Raw genomic sequence first — 17,896 nt, 5'->3', positions numbered from 1 at the left:
TGATCGATAGTTTTATACACTCCTGCTTTTTTGGTTAGGTCTTTTGTGTTTATTCATTATTGGATCGTTTCTGTTCACCACTGTAAATAGGAGCACTGAAGCAGTAGGGGTAAGCTGCCATTTCTGTTCAACCCGTTTTTTCCTGTTTTGTTTAGAGTAGGAAGCTAGGGTAGTGGCTATCAGGGTTTAGTTAGCGGGTGGGGTTGAAGAGTAGATTCCTTTTGTTTTTTTGTTTTGGCCTGGGCTTACCCTGAAGCCGCGCTTCTTCCACATTTTGTATACAGTATATTGTAGGGCTGTCAAACGATGAAAATTTTTAATCGAGTTGATTGCAGGTTAAAAATTAATTAATCGTAATTCAAACCATCTATAAAATATGCCATATTTTTCTGTAAATTATTGTTGGAATGGAAAGATAAGACAAGATGGATATGTACATTCAACATACGGTACATAAGTACTGTATTTGTTTATTATAACAATAAATCAACAAGATGGCATTAACATTATTAACATTCTGTTAAAGCGATCCATGGATAGAAAGACTTGTAGTTCTTAAAAGATAAATGTTAGTACAAGTTATAGAAATTTTATATTAAAACCCCTCTTAATGTTTTCGTTTTAATAAAATGTGTAAAATGTTCAAATCAAAAAATAAACAAGTAGCCCGCCATTGTTGATGTCAATAATTATACAATGCTCATGGGTGCTTAAGCCCATAAAATCAGTCGCACCCAAGCGCCAGCAGAGGGCGACAAAACTCCAAAAAACAAGTAACAAGTTGGCATTGCATTGTGCTGTCATTTTAATCTGTTTGAGCGGGGCATGTGCGTTAATTGCGTCAAATATTTTAACGTGATTAATTTTAAAAAATTATTTACCGCCCATTATCGCGATAATTTTGACAGCCCTAGTATATTGTTTATTGCGAGTTTGACTGTAAATAAATTTGTGCCACTTGTGAACTTGTGTGGCTCGTTTTATGTTACGTTCTTAGCGAGCCGTCCGTGGGACGTAACAATGTCACACAATGTGAACTTGTGACGGAAACTATTGCGCATTGTTGACTCGTTCTCGACTCGTCAGACGAAAACTGGCATCACGCTCGTTATGTTTTAGTCTCCCGAAACACGTTTTTTGCTCGTTATCGTCTCCTCATCATCATAAATGTGTTTTTTTTGACGAAATATTTTCATTATCGTCTTCGTTGAAGAAAACAACACTATTTGGCATTCTAGCGTGCTTACTGCTGAGCTAATTAAGACTGGTTGGATCAAGTTTTGTGCATGTAGATCATTAGGAAACCCTTACATTACTTGATGCGTAAAACACTGGTTGTCGGCAATCAGATTCTCCATTTGTGCCGTTCTGCAGTAAATTGGCCACTAAACACTGTCACCCTCGCTCTCTCTCCCGTGGCTAATGGTTGGCGATCAAACAAATTAAGCGGGACAACTGAAGCCTCTTTAGCTGCAAGCACACATGATTGGCCTCGTCTCAAGAGCTGCGTTCTCTTAAAATCAGTCATTTTGTTGTGGGGCATTGACAAGGTTTTGCTTTGATTGCAGAAGAGTGTGTGCGCATGCCTCAGACCTTGGGAGGGATGCCCGCGCAAGCCCCGACTTGCCCCGAAGGCTGTAAGAAATGAAAGATGACGAAGGAAGATCATTCTTCCAAAGACAAACGTACAACCGACGGTCAGACAAACGCCGCGATACACGATACGGCCACAATTATTGGCTTTATTTGTTTGTCACCTCATTCAACTTGAGACAACAAAGAGCGAGGAGCTTATCTGGAGGAAGAGTTACATCCAACTATTATTGACGCAGGTGACCGACAGTGAAGGAAAGTTGGAGATAAACAATGTGTGTGTTCCTCGTGCGTCTCATTCGACCGACAAGCTGGGTGTTTGTGGATATCTGCCGATATTGTGACAGAGGCTGCCATTGATTTTGCTTTAATCCCTCTGAACGTATTGACATTAGTGGTTTTCTATTGGCGGCAAGGGTCGCTGCCGGAATTTTCCACTGGCTTCCCCAAAGTTACAAATACAGGAAAATGTACTATAAGGTCTTTAGCAGTTTAAAGATATTATGCTGTATGTTTTTCCAGAATGGAATATTTTATATTTTCACAATAGAAATTGGAAAACACACCATTCAAATTTAAGATAATCCACATACAAAATAGTAAATCTAAATCATGTGATGCTTCTCTCTTTTGTGTAATTAACAGCACCTGTTACTTACCAGTGGAACATAACAGGTGGTGCCAATAGCTAAATCACACTTGCAGTCAGTTAAAATGGATTAACCTCTGTCTTCTGTCCTTGTGTGTACCACATTGAGCATGGAGAAAAGAAAGACCATAGAACTGTCTGAGGACTTGAGAAGCAAAATGTTGAGGAAGCATGGGCAATCTCAAGGCTACAAGGCCATCTCCAAAGACCTGAATGTTCCTGTGTCTACCGTCATCAATAAGTGTAAAGCCCACGGCACTGTGGCTAACCTCCCAAGACGTGGACGGGAAAGAAAAATTGACAAGAGATTTCAATGAAATATTGTGCAGATGGTGGATAAAGAAGCTCGTTGAACATCAAGCTGTCCTGCAGTCCAAGGGTACAACAGTGTCAACCCGTAATATCCATCGGCGTCTGAATAAAAAGGGACTCTATGGTAGGATACCCAGGAAGACCCCGCTTCTGACCCAGAGACATAAAAAAAGCCAGGCTGGATTTCTCCAAAACTTACCTGAGAAAGCTGAAAATGTTATGGAAGAATGTTCTCTGGTCAGATGAGACAAAAGTAGAGCTTTTTGGGAAAGGGCATTAACAGAGTTTACGGGAAAAAACGAGGCCTTCAAAGAAAAGAACACAGTCCCCACCGTCAAACATGGCAGAGGTTCCCTGATGTTTTGGGGTTGCATTGCTACCTCTGGTACTGGACTGCTTGACCGTGTGCATGGCATTGTGAAGTCTGAAGACTACCAATAAATTTTGCAGCATAATGTAAGGCCCAGTGTGAGAAAGCTGGGTCTCCCTCAGCAGTAATGGGTCTTCCAGCAGGACAATGACCCAAACACATATCAAAGAGCACTAGAAAATGGTTTGGGAGAAAGCACTGGAGACTGGCCAGCAATGAGTCCAGACCTGAATCCTGTGGAGAGATCTGAAAATGGCACCCTTCAAATCTCACAAACCTTTCGCAGTTGACCAAAGAGAAATGGTCTAAAATTCCAGCAGAGCATTGTAAGAAACTCATTGATGGATACCGGAAGCGGTTGTTCGCAGTTATTTTGTCTAAAGGTTGTGCGACCAAGTATTCGGCGGAGGGTCCCAATACTTTTGTCCGGCCTATTTTTGGAGTTTCGTGTAAAATGATAATGATTTTTTTTTTTTTCTGATTCTCTTTTGTGTTTATTCATTGCAATCAAAATAAATGAAGGTATTACTACCAAAGCATTTGTAATTGCAATCATTTTCCGGGAGAAATTGAGCATTATCTGACAGAATACTTTTGGTCAGCAGTGTACAGTGGGGCAAATAAGTATTTAATCAACCACTCATTGTGCAAGTTCTCCCTTTTGTAAATATTAGAGAGGCCTGTAATTGTCAACATGGGTAAACCTCAACCATGAGGGACAATGTGGAAAAAAACAACAAAATCACATTGTTTGATTTTTAAAGAATTTATTTGCAAATCATGGTGGAAAATAAGTATTTGGTCTACACCACAAGTTCATCTCAATACTTTGTTATGTACCCTTTGTTGGCCATAACGGACGCCAAACGTTTTCTGTAGCTTTTCACACACTGTTGCTGGTATTTTGGCCCATTCCTCCATGCAGATCTCCTCTAGAGCAGTGATGTTTTGGGGCTGTCCTTGGGCAACACGGACTATCAACTCCCTCCTTACCCCATGGCTTCTAAATGATAACAAGAATGGTGAGCAAAAATCCCAGAACCACACGGGGGGAGCTAGTGAATAACCTACAGAGAGCTGGGACCACAGTAACAAAGGCTACTATCAGTAACACAATGTGCCGCCATGGACTCAAATCCTGCATTGCCAGACGTGTCCCTCTGCTGAAGAAAGTACACGTCCAGGCCCGTCTGCGGTTCGCTAGAGAGCATTTGGATCATCCAGAAGAGGGCTGGGAGAATGTGTTATGGTCAGATGAAACCAAAATAGCCTTTTTTGGGTTGAAACACAGGTTCTCTTGTTTGGAGGAAAAATAATACTGAATTGCACCGTACCCACTGTGAAGCATGGGGGTGGAAACATCATGCTTTGGGGCTGTTTTCTGCAAAGGGACCTGGACGACTGATCTGTGTAAAGGAAAGAATGAATGGGGCCATGTATCGAGAGATTTTGAGTGAAAATCTCCTTCCATCAGCAAGGGCATAGAAGATGAGACGTGGCTAGGTCTATCAGCATGGCAATGATCCCAAACACACAGACAGGGAAACAAAGGAGTGGCTTCGTAAGAAGCATTCAAGGTCCTGGACTGGCCTAGCCAGTCTCCAGGTCTCAACCCCATAGAGAATCTGTGGAGGGAGTTGAAAGTACATGTTGCCCAACGACAGCCCCAAAACATCACTGCTCTAGAGGAGATCTGCATGGAGGAATGGGCCAAAATACCAGCAACAGTGTGTGAAAAGCTTGTGAAAAGTTACAGAAAACGTTTGGCCTCTGTTATTGCCAACAAAGGGTACATAACAAAGTACTGAGATGAACTTTTGGTATTGACCAAATACTTATTTTCCACCATGATTTGCAAATAAATTATTTAAAAATCAAACAAGGTGATGTTCTGCCCCCCCCCCACATTCTGTCTCTCATGGTTGAGGTTTACCTATGTAGACAATTACAGGCCTCTCTAATATTTTCAAGTGGGAGAACTTGCACAATTAGCTGTTGACTAAATACTTATTTACCCCACTGTATATATTAATGTATTGTACAGGACTCTGTACCAATCACCTCTTTTCGGTACCTAATATAGATACTTAAAATTGACCAAAGTCACAAAATACATGCACCGTCACCCTTGTGAAATCTGTCATGCGTTCTTCCTGGAAAACGAAGGTCAAGGTAGTCAGTCACCCTTTGGTGAACACACCTGTAATTCAAACTTAAACCATTACCTTGTTTGTCCGCCCTCCACTTTGTATATGTCATCAGGCAGGCCCAGACTCGCCTCGTACAATGATTAGCACTGCTTGTCTTACACTGGACACAATGGTCTCTTCTTTGTTGACCCTTTGTTGACCAGCTGGAGCGTTACCAAACCAAACTGTGGAATCAAAGTTTTCCATTAAGACAATAGGACAATGTGTAAAAGAGATTCCAATAAGCCTTTCTTTGTATAAGGAAACCATCTGAGTGCTTCATTTGCTATGTTTTTAACATTCTGCTTTTAAAGTGCAGTATTATTGCTATTATGGTCGTACCGGTCCTGGTAATAACGCAGATGGTAAATGATGGTTAAAAATCACTTGCTGCTCGGCAGTTCACCTTATGTTCCCTTTTACTGAACCTTGATTGAAACATAATGTGCTTATGGATGAGTAAAAAACACGTTAAATTGATGTGAATTGCAATATGTTGGAGAAGAACAATACATACTTTAGATTTTCAGGTTTTTCTTCTTCCCACTCGCTTTCAAGTGCAAATAATTATTCTGACCTATCCTTTATCTCTATTTCTTTTGTGCATTCTCGAAATAAAAATTATCTTCAGAAACATCGTCATCAACTCAGCTTCCTTCCCTTGTGTTAACCAGTTTCGTTTTTGGCAGCCCTTTTAATTTTCGTCTTAGTCTTTTGGACGACAATATTTATTAATCTTAATTATCTCAAAATGTGTTTGCCTTCGTCTAGTTTTTGTTGACGAAAACTCTAGACTAATTTTGTTTAGATTTAGTCGACGTTTAATTAAAATGTTTTCGTCTAAAATGAACAAAAAATTAAATATACCCACCAGGACGCCACGAACTGTATGTAAAAAAAAAAAAAAAAAAAGTTGTCAGAGTTTAAGAGGACGCTCGCTGTTAGCAATAGCCTGATGCCAACGCGAACGTGCATGCTATGCCAATGCTACGAGTTACATTTAGTGTGTATGATGATCACTAGGCACAGAGTTTAAGAGGACGCTCGCATGTGCGTTAAATGTGTCAAATATTTTAACGTGATTAATTAAAAAAATTAATTACAGCCCTCGATAAATTTGACAGCCCTAGAAAAAATTATATTAACATACACAAGAAATACAAACTTGTTGATCGTCACTTACCTATCTATAAGGGGGTGATCCTTAGTTCACGACATTTCATACTGTCTAATTAATGTTAACAGAAGAAAACATACAGGAGGAAATTTCTCTCAACGCAGCTTCTATCTCGAGTTTGAGAAATTCTCACTGATTAGTGTTATGCTAACTCTGATGCAGGTCGGACTATCAGTAGCAAACTTAGTGGTGTGTTCCCCACCTCCACAACATTGATGTCTTTTTACATTACTTACAGTGGCTGCTGCTGGTGAAAAAAAACTGATTTCCCTCGTCTGTTGTATTTCTTTTGAGTTGTGAATGTGTGTGTGTGTGTGGGGGGGGTCAAGCCATCAGCCAATCAAACGTGCGTTTGAGCGGAAAAAAAAAAATGGAATGGCACATTCAGCAACTGAAAAGGGGTCAAAGTAAGTTTGAACATAATGAAAGTACTGGAATTCACTTAATAATGGTCGGGTCAGTTCTATCCTTACAACATATGGGAAGACAATCTAAATTACCTATATAACTGAAGTCATTATATAATGCAAATAAGGTTGCTTAAAAGTTGGTGGGGACAATTTCAGCATCCTGAAAAGTTCCTAGTGTTATGTCCCTACCGTCCCTATGCAAACCTACGCCCTAGGTTAAAAATGAATGAATATGCTATTATTATCCCCACTATTATAACACAAACCCTTTCCTAATCTTTACTCAATTTTTTTTTTTCCTTTACAAAATTTGTGGTTTCATTTGGCACAGGCAAAGGAAAAAAAAGTTGGGAACTCCATGTTTAAAATATACGCGTGATGAAACAAATAAAGTACAATGAAGAAAACAAAAGGAATTAGATTTGGTGAAAGCCACAAAAAAATGATGGTTGGACACCCCTGGTTTATGCAAATGTTGAAAATACTAAACAGGCCGGACTTTCATTTGTAATTCCAGGTGGTGTCTACGACCATGTGCTTTCAAAAAGCCCTATAAGATTACTCTCCATCGAGCTGGGCAAGGATGGGATCTTCAGACAGGTGCATAGCAGGCCTGCTTTGTCCCTCCCCCACTGGTCAGGATCAGCACTGAGGCCATCAGGTGAAGGAGGCCAATCATGTGTGTGTGTGTGTCTGTCAGTGACCACCTGTTGGCCAGCTGACAGGGTCCCGTTTCAGGGCCAACTTTCCGTTTTCTAGCTAGCTTACATGAATGTTCACATGGATTTTTGACAGGAACATCAAATAAGGCAAGAAAGAAACCGGGTAGTGGGGGCAGCGTCTTGTTTGATGCTGATCAATGGCTTGCAGATAGCGCTCTCTTAATGTGGCATTACCATCACTATAGGGGCCGTGAGGGATCTGCAGGTGGGGGTGCGGAGGAAAATTGGCCTGGGAGTAGAGTAAAGGAGACCCCAAATTAGGATTGAGTGATGAAAGTAAGGAGGTCTGCAGTGGACAGGAGGAGGGGATTATTTCTCATGTATGTGGCTGGGTGGGGGCTGGAAATAAATTAAAGGAGAAGGACGACTAATGTCTTTGGGGGTGATTGCATTAGGCCAAACACCCACAACAAGCTGATAAAATACAATCATCATTTTATGCGGCTGTTGAAATACAATTACTTTATGAATGATTTATTTCATGTTAAATATGCACTTTCTAAACATGTGAACATTTCAACAAACCATGATCATAAGCGGATTTTAAGGGGGGCAGGCCCCCCTGGTGGCCTAAAAGTGTCATTGCATGTAATTGACTTTCCTGTAGCTTATATATAAAAGTTGTAAAGCAATAAAACTGCAACAAAAATAAATGAAATGAAGAAAAAAATATATTTTTATAATGGGTCAAAATTATTTTTCGAACAGATCATGTGAGTAGCAACTTAGATGGTCCTTTGGTTTCCATAAAATTTTCAAAACAAAACAAAAAAAATAGGGGAGGGCAATTTTATTTTTCAAAAATTTTTTTTGATTGATGCAACTTTTGGGGGGGATTAAATGATTTAGACACAAATGTCCTACCCATAATATGGCCCAAACACAAAAAGGATTGCTTCAGTCAAATAATCTTTTTCAATGAAAAATGAAGTGTTCAAATGCAAATTTTTTAATCCCAAATATTTTTTCTCATTCAAAAGCTTTTTTTTTTCTTTTGAAAATATATACTGTAGTTTTTGAAGCAACTCATTTTTTTGATTGAATAATAAAGACAAAAATGTCAAATGTGTCAAAATGTGGCCCAAACACAAAACAACATTTCTTCAATTAAAAAGGTTGCTTCAATTTAAAAAAAAAATAATAATAATTCAGTCAAAGAAAAATCGCTTTCACATCCATTTTTTTTGAGTTTGGTTGAAAATATATATTTTGATTGAAGCAACTTTTTTTTTTTTTTTTTATTGAAGCAACTGTTTTTCGATTGAATAATAATGACACAAATCTACCTCCATATGGCTCCGCCCAGGGGATACAATTTTTGACTGGGGTAACTACATTGGCACAAAACCTGCGGGCGTAACATATTCAATGGATGACGATCTTGATGAAAAGAATAGCTGTCCTAACCAGCCTGATTTAGAATTCCCCTCAAGAATGATGGGAAACAAAAAACGCTCATTGTCAACTTTATATATATATATATATATATATATTATATATATATATATGTATTAGTTAATTTTATTGCTGACACTACGTTTTGGGGTCAATAACATGTTGTGCCCCCTGTGCCCCAAAAGTCAAACTCCGCCTGTGACCATGATGTACATTTATATTAAAAGGGGACAAATTTACTTTTTACCTTCTCAGGGAGAGTGGTCACATCCAGTGACCAGCTTTTGAAAAGTTCACATATAAGACCTTTATCAAGCAGGTGGCAATTTTGGTCATTAGAAAAAAAACAAACAAACAACTTGTTAACAAAAACTAAATTAATGAAATTAATCAGAAATACACGCTAGTTTACTGTCACGGATGTGGCGGCAAGGAGGACCCAAATACAGGGAAACAAAAGGCAAGGGTGTGTCAAGGTGTGTGGAAACTTAAAAAGACTGTTTTTCCAGCCTTTGATTATTAAAAAGTGCAAACAAAAGCAGTGGGGAACAGACAAAAAAAAAAAATCAGGAATCAAAAACTTACTTTTGAATATCAACACGAGGGCTACAGCAAGACATGAACTCGACAGGATTGACATCGACAACGACGCAACCAGGAGTGAACACGTAACGAGACAATGAAGCACAGGTGGGTGATACAAGAGGCAGCGGATTGGCGGAGACACAAGGAACAGGCCCCAACAGGTGAAATCAATGGACAATCACATGGACAACAAACACTATGGCAGGAGTTGGCAACCCAAAATGTTGAAAAAGCCATTTCGGACCAAAAAACCAAAACACAAATATGTCTGGAGCCGCAAAAAATTATAGCCATACATAAGCCTTATAATGAAGGCAACACATGCTGTATGTATCTGTATTAGCTACAACCCATAGCAAAAAGTATGGAATCAACAGTATAGGACGAGCACTCACTCAGACATTTTATCATATAGAGCAAACTCAGAGAAAAAGCTTGAAAAAAAATAATGAATTAGTTCAAAAGTAAAACTCTTTAGTATTCAGAAACACTAAAATGAATTAAAAAAAAAAAAAAAAAAAAAAACACTGTAGTGGTCAGTAAATGTTACTTTTATAGAGCAAGTGCAGGGAAATATATATGGGATCACTCCATTCTGAGGGGGAAAAAATGGAATCATGAGAAACAAAGAAATAACAATCAAACACATCTCTAGTATTTAGTAGCACCACCTCTGGCTTTTATGACAATTTGCAGTTTCTGAGGCATGGACTTGATGAGTATTCTTCATCAATTTGGTGCCAACTCTCTTTGATTGCAGTTGCCAGATCATCCCTGCAGGTTGGAGCCTTGCCGTGGACCATTTTTTTCAAAAAGGTTGAGATCTGGGCTATTTTCAGGCCATGACATTGACTGGATGAGGAATGCTTTAACAGTTTTAGCTCTGTGGCATGATGTCATCTTGGAAAATGACAAACATATTTCAATTGAAGGGATAAGAAAGCTGTCTACAATTTCAATGTAAACTTGTGCATTTATTGAAGGACTGAGGGAATTTTGATGTTTGTCTTCAGGCAGTCATCTTTGTAAATCTCACTGGAACAGCAACAGAACAAACTGCCAGCATCATCACCTTGTCGAGAGTCAAGAATCTGCATTGAACAAGGTGATGAATATGAAATCAGTGGCGGAGCAAATACTTACAGTGCTGGCCAAAAGTATTGGCACCCCTGCAATTCTGTCAGATAATGCTTAATTTCTCCCAGAAAATGATTGCAAGTACAAATGATTTGGTAGGAGTGTCTTCATTTATTATGCTTGCAATGGAAAAAACACAAAAGAGAATGGGGAAAAAAATAAAATTGTTATCATTTTACACAAAACTCCCAAAAATGTGCCAGACAAAAGTAGTGGTACCCTTTGAAAAATGCTTCTCTAATTTGTGTAATTAACACCACTTACATGTGGCACATAACATGTGGTTGCAATAACTAAATCACACTTGCAGCCAGTTAAAATGGATTAAAGTTTAAAGAAAGAACACAGTCCCCACAGTCAAACAGGGCGGAAGTTCCTTGATGTTTTGGGGTTGTTTTGCTGCCTCTGGCACTGGACTGCTTGACCGTGTGCATGGCATTATGAAGTCTGAAGACTACCAACAAATTTGACCAACAAAACACTTAAAAAAGCACGAGAAAATGGTTTGAGAGAAAGCACTGGAGACTTCTAAAGTGGCCAGACTTGAATCCCATAGATCACCTGTGGAGAGATCTGAAAATGGCACCCTTTAAATCTTAGAGACCTGGAGCAGTTGGCCAAAGAAGAATGCTCTAAAATTCCAGCAGAGCATTGTAATAATTTAATAAACCCATTGATGGATACTGGAAGCGGTTGTTCACAGTTATTTTGTCCAAAGGTTGTGCTACCAAGTATAAGGCTGAGGGTGCCAATACTTTTGTCCGGCCCATTGTTGGAGTTTTGTATAAAATGATGATTTCATTTTTTTCCCCATTCTCTTTTGTGTTGTTTCAATGCTTGCAAAATAAACGAAGCTATTACTACTAAAGCATTTGTAATTGCAAACATTTTGTGGGAGAAATTCAGGATCATCTGACAGAATTCCAGGAGTGCCAATACTTATGGCCAGCAGTGTGTTTCTCCCACTTACAATACTCAAAATCTAATATATAGCTATTGTGAGGTGATATTTACCGCGAGTGTCAATCGCCTGATGTGCGGATGAGTCGGCGTTTCCACTCCATCGGGAGTCGACGGATTCAAGCACATAAAGCAAAATGTCGACTGTTTGGACAATCAATAACAGTGGCTAGACTGCAGCAAAGGTCTTCATCATTCTATTTTTTAAATTTGGTGTAGGCAAGAGAGATATTGCGGCAAGAATACACAAGTATCACTAATTGAGTTTGAAACCCATATGAGAAGATTGTGATGCAAATCAGTGCTTTCACTGTTTATGCTGCTCAGCCTCTCATTGCTACTCTCTGGCCCAAGTAGATACTTAGACAGACTCATTTACGGACAAGACTTAATGAATGTTGTGTGAGCTACATGACAATAGCGTGTGCACACAAAGCCAGCGGCGTGACCAATAAGAGTGCAGGACTCTTATTGGTCGGTCTTATTAGGGTGGGACAATATACAGCAGGGCCGAGGACAAAAAGTGTTTATTGCCATGTGGCAAAATGTATTTTGACATGTGGCATTTTTTTTGGTTATGTGGCAAAATGGATTTTGGTTTGTGTCTTTTTTTCTTTCTTTTTGGTATGTGGCATTTTTTGGGGGGTATATGGCATTTTTGCAGGCCTGCACGTCCATGCTATTGACGGCTATGCACGTCCACATTTTCCATTCATATTAAATAGCAAAAAAATGTGTGGCTGTTTTTTATTTTTTGCAGCAAAATTGGAGTGGCAACCTTGCAGTTGTTTGGACAGATGGAAAAGTAGAATTGATACATTGCGTGAGAGTGTTTCAGAATTAGGGTTGGGCATCGGGCATCGATGGGAACCGGTTCTATCACTCCGATGCTCCCGGAATGGTTCAAATTTTAAAATTTCGATTCCATGTTTTGATGCCCTGACCAAAGAGTGAGAAAAAAAAAATGCTCAATTTCAAAGATTAACATTTATATACAAGTTAAAACTATACCTGTGAGAAATTCATATAATTTCATCGAAAAGTTAGGACTTTAATATAAACCCATGCAATTTTTTTTACCCTACCTCTTAAAAGAATCGGAATTGAGAATCGTTCGGGACCGGAATCCAAACGTACAATCGTAGTCGGTATCCTATTCAGTATGTGTGTAAAAGGAGCATAAAAGAAAATTGAGACGTACAAAGTTTTTCAACATACAACACAATCATATACAAACAAAAGCAGCAATATGATTAAGACTTTCCTGTAATTGTTGACGAGGCTCCTGAAATCGCCTGGTGGTCCACCAACGAGGGTCGCGACCGCGTACTTATAATTCATCAGTGCAGAAGGAAAGCTGACTAACACGGAAATTTGGACGTGCACAGCCATCAATGGTATAGCCTGACTTGGGTGGCAGTTGCATGTCAATGCGCTGCAATAAATAGTGTATGGTCAATAATCACAACCACACGTTTTTCTGCAATTCAGTATGAATGGAAAATTTGGACGTGCATAGCCATCAATGGCATAGCCTGACTTGGTTGCTAGTTGAATGTCAACGCGCTGTAACTGTAAAAAAAAAACACAGCCACACATGTTTTTCTGCCATTTAAAATGAATGGAAAATTTGGACGTGCATAGCCGTCAATGGCATGGATGTGCATGTCCTGCAAAAATGCTATATACCCCCCCAAAAATGCTACATACAAAAATAAATAAATAAATAAACCAAAAAAAAAAACAAAAGCAAAATCAATTTTGCCACATGGCAAAATAATTTTGCCACATGGCAAAAAAAAGCCACATGGCAAATCAATTATGCCACATGGCAAAAAATGTCACATGGCAAAATCAATTTTGCCACATGGCAAAGAAAAAATGCCACATGGCAAAATCTATTTTGCCACATGGCAAAGAAAAAATGTCACATGCCAAAATCAATTTTGCCACATGTCAAAGAAAACATGCCACATGGCAAAATCAATTATGACACATGGCAAAAAATGCCACATGCCAAAATCAATTTTGCCATCTTTCAAAAAAAAAAAAAAAAAAAAAGCCACATAGCATAAAAATGCCACATGGCAAAGAAAAAATGCCACCTGGCAAAATCAATTTTGCCACATGGCAAATCAATTTTGCACATGGCATAAAAATGTCACATGGCAAAAAAAAATGCCACATGGCAAAATAATTTTGCCATATGGCAAAAAATGCCACATGGACAAAGAGAAAAATCCACATGGCAAAATCAATTTTGCCACATGGCAAAAAAAATGGCACATGGCAAAATCAATTTGCCACCTGCCAAAAAATGCCCCCCCCCCCAAAAAAAAAATGCCACATGGCCAAAAAAATGCCACATGGCAAATACCACTTTTGGTTCTCGTTGTCTCCCACAATATATATGGTACTGGTGTCAACAATAATTGATGCGGCGATGCATCACGATGCGGGCCATGGACGATGCGATTCGATGCGGGCAACAAGCCGAATCGATTCAGCACATATTAAAATATATAAGTCCGTTCAAAAATCTTCCAGTGATGCAATGGATTTGGTTTCCACATTTGTATTATTATTCTCATGTTTACCTGTAGAGGGAGCTATTGTACAAGCAATGCAGGGGGGACGAGGAACTCAAATCTGTTTCCTCACGGGAGTAACGTCACAGACATGCGCAATTGCGCAGTGGCACTCAAGAAAGCAGAGATAAGACATACTAATGCGCAATTGCGCAGTGGCACTCAAGAAAGCAGAGATAAGACATACTAACAATGGCTGAAGCGGTGAAAGAGGAAGCGCGAAAGATTACTGATGCACCAAAGACATTGAAAGCAGGCATATGGAGACATTTTGGCTTCTATGAGGTTGGTGGGAAACTTGACCAAACTTATGCGGTGTGTAAAAAATGAAAGACTGCTAGTGTGTGTAGAAAAAAAAAAAAAAGAAAGCCCTGGTCTCATTCAAAGCACTAATTAAATGCTGTGATGTTTTTTTTATTATTTTTATATATATTACTATTTTCATTTAACTACAACCAGGAATGACACAAGAGCCTATAAAAAGGTGTTTAATGTCTGACCGCTTGTGTTGCTTCATGATTCACGAAAAATATGCTTTGCTTTAGCATTTTAATGCATCCCAGGCTTTAATGCATCGTGATGCATTGCCGAATCGAACCGAATCGAATCGTGGCCCTCTTAATCGAATCGAATCGAATCGAATCGAATCGTGGCCCTCCGAATCGTAATCGAATCGAATCGTGAGGTCAGTGCCGATGCACACCTCTAATATATGGTGATACTGTGTATCATTAATAGATCATTGATATGAAAGATATCACTGTTCAATCATGGAACCAAATGAATATGTTCCAATAGACTGAAGGTCAGCAACCCGCGGCTCTTTAGCGCTGCCCTAGTGGCTCCCTCGAGCTTTTTTCAAAAATGTTTGAAAATGGATAAAGTTGAGGGAAATATATTTTTTGTTTTAATATTTTTTCTGTAGTGGGCCAATATGACACAAACATTCATGTAATTCATTAATATTGTGATGAATTTAAACTTAAACATGCGGCATCGTACAACAGAGTAGTCACGTGGTGCATCATCATCTATAGGATGCACTGCAGGTTAAAAACACTCATTTGGTTTACAAGAATTTTGCAATAATGTTTTGTATTTATTGATAGAAATGATGCATTATTGCATATGTTATCATAGTCTGTAAGGAAAACAAAGATTCTCTGTAACACTACAAAAAATAAACATTCATTTTTAATTCAGAAACAGCTTCTTTTTCTTTTTTAAGGCCGTGTTGTTGAATATCTGACACATTCATCGATAATATTGTGAGCCTTGTATTGCAAAGGTCCTAGTCAGTAATGTACTTTCTGCTTCAATTAGTAGTTTATCCTGTTGGGGATGCCGTATTGACTGAGGCAGTTGGTCTTTTGTTGCTATCTAGTGGCCATTCATGAGACTGCAGGCGGAGACGGAAGAAAATTATTAAACATCTGAAGCTCCAAGTAATTTGGAAGAGATCTTTTTAAGCTGGTACGAAGAACAAGAAAAGTATTTGTACGCTACAATATCTCAAGGATTTGTGTTTGATTGACTTTTAGTGTTTTTGCATGTTTTTGCGTTTCTTTGCATTGCACAGTTTTGTATTTTTGTATCTGTGTGATTGTTTGGGGGAAAAAAAGAATTATTTATATATACACACACACAAAAAAAGTTACTCTAATATGACGGAATTTCAGAGACAAAAAGATTATTAGCCAATAGCCACTACTCTTCACATCGCAGTCAGGGGACAGATGAAGTATTTTCCCCTTACCTTTATAATATGTCCCTGAAATAGTCTTTAGCATTTGATGTGAAAAGGATTAATATTGTGGATCCAATTCAAATCAAATCCATTTAATTTTTTTAGCCCTTTACAAAAACCAGAAAGGTCCACACAGTGCTTTACAACAACGATATAGTTCATGATACAGTGGTATAAAAGAGTATCTGGAACTTTTGGAATTTCTCACATTTCTGCATAAAATCACCACCAAATGTGATCGGATCGTTGTCAAAATCACACAGATCTAAAAACAGTGTCTGCTTTAACTAAAACAACCCAAACATTTATAGGTTTTCATATTTTAATGAGGATAGCACGCAAAATATGACAGAAGGGGTAAAAATAAGTAAGTGAACCCTCTGGCTAAGGAGACTTAAAGAGCAATTGAAACCATTTTTTACCAAACAATTTAAGTCAGGTGTGTGCCCAATAACTGATGAGTGGTTTAAAGCTGCCCTTTCCACTATAAAACACACACCTGGTAAGAATTGTCTTGATGAGAAGCATTGTCTGATGTGCATCATGACTCAGTCAAAAGAGCTGCGATCAAGGATTTTTGATTTGTATAAAGCTGGGAAAGGATAGAAAACCATCTCTAAAAGTCTGGATGTTCATCAAGCAACATTCAGAGAAGTTGTCTTCAAATGGAGAGAGTTTAGCACTGTTGCGTCTCCCAAGGAGTGGCCGTCCACCAAAGATGATGCCAAGAGTTCAGCGCAGAATACTCGGAGAAGAACCCTTGAGTGTCTGCAAAAGACTTACAGAAATCACTGGCACAGTCCAATATCTCTGTGCACACATCAACTATATGGCTAAGAATGGTGTTGATGGGAGGACTCCATGGAGGAAGCCATTCCTGTCTAAAACGTTGTTCCTCGATGTTCGCAAAAAGGCACTCCACAGAAGTTTTGACCAAATATTTTGTGGACTGATTAAACCAAAGATGAACTGTTTGGGAGTAACACACAACGTCATGTGTGGAGGAAAAATGGTACAGCTCACCAATATCAACACCTCATCCCCACCGTGGTGGAGGGAGCATCATGATCTGGGGCTGTTTTGCTGACTCAGGGCCTGGACAACTTGCAATTATTAATGGAGGAATGAATTTAAAAGTTTTGCACCAAAACCTGACAGTTGCAGCTAAAAAGAGGAAGGATGTTGAAACAAGACAATGATCCAAAACACAGAAATAAATCAACTTCAGAATGGTTTCAAAAGAACAAAATACACGCTCTGGAGTGGCCAAGTCAAAGTCCAGACTTGAACCCCATTGAGATGCTGTGGCATGACCTAAAGACAGTGATTCATGCCAGACATCCCAGGAATTTGAAACCAGTTTTGTGGAGAAGAATGGGCCAAGATAGGTCCTGATCAATGTGCCAGACTGATCTGCAGCTACAGGAAGTGTCTGGTTGAAGTTATTGCTGCCAAAGGGGGGCCCACAAATTATTAAATGTGATGGTTCACTTACTTATCCCCCCCCCCCCCCCCCCCCCCTTCTGTCATTGTTTGCATACTATCCTCATTTAAAATATGAAAAATATTTTGGGGTGGTTTTAGTTAAAGCAGACACTGTATTTTCATCTGTGTGAGTTTGACAAAGATCAGATCACATTGTATGGTAATTTTATGCTGAAATGTGAGAAATTCCAAAAGGTTCAGATATTTTTTCATACCACTGTATATATATATATATATATATATATTTTTTTTTTAGAAAAGCACACCCTTATTAGTCAAAAGCTAACTTCCATGATTTGTAGTTGAGGTATACATTTTTTATATGTGCTAGTTTATTTTACTGCATGAATTTTATCCACTTTACTCTTTGTTCTGATGGTTTTCATGACAATATTTTTCAATGAAAAAAGCATGGTGGCACTGATAAAATTGCAAGATAATTTGTATCGTACAGAATCCAGAAAGTGTGGCATTACAGCTCTTAATGATTATTGTATTTCAACTTTATACACAATCTGTTAGGACCCCTGCTCCTCCTCCTTGTGTGTGCGTGTGTGTGTCTGTGTCTGGATTGCAG

At 38.8% G+C, this 17,896-nt stretch overlaps 1 protein-coding gene across 1 annotated transcript in view; it reads right to left on the bottom strand.

Moving 5' to 3' along the window:
- The window catches only part of ubald1a (UBA-like domain containing 1a), a 106,561-nt gene extending 97,083 nt beyond the window's left edge, over nt 1–9,478 (bottom strand). The window contains exons 1-2 of the mRNA XM_057825237.1: nt 9,403–9,478; nt 5,150–5,298 (exon numbers count right to left, since the gene is read on the bottom strand). The gene's annotated coding sequence lies outside the window, so the exon portion shown is untranslated. The remainder of the gene's footprint in view (nt 1–5,149; nt 5,299–9,402) is intronic.
- Nucleotides 9,479–17,896: the final 8,418 nt, after the last annotated feature.

This window comes from Corythoichthys intestinalis, chromosome 21, assembly GCF_030265065.1.
Source record: "Corythoichthys intestinalis isolate RoL2023-P3 chromosome 21, ASM3026506v1, whole genome shotgun sequence".
Lineage (NCBI taxonomy): Eukaryota > Metazoa > Chordata > Actinopteri > Syngnathiformes > Syngnathidae > Corythoichthys > Corythoichthys intestinalis.
Note: the sequence above shows the minus strand (reverse complement) of the source record. Positions and strands in the feature narration are given on the sequence as shown.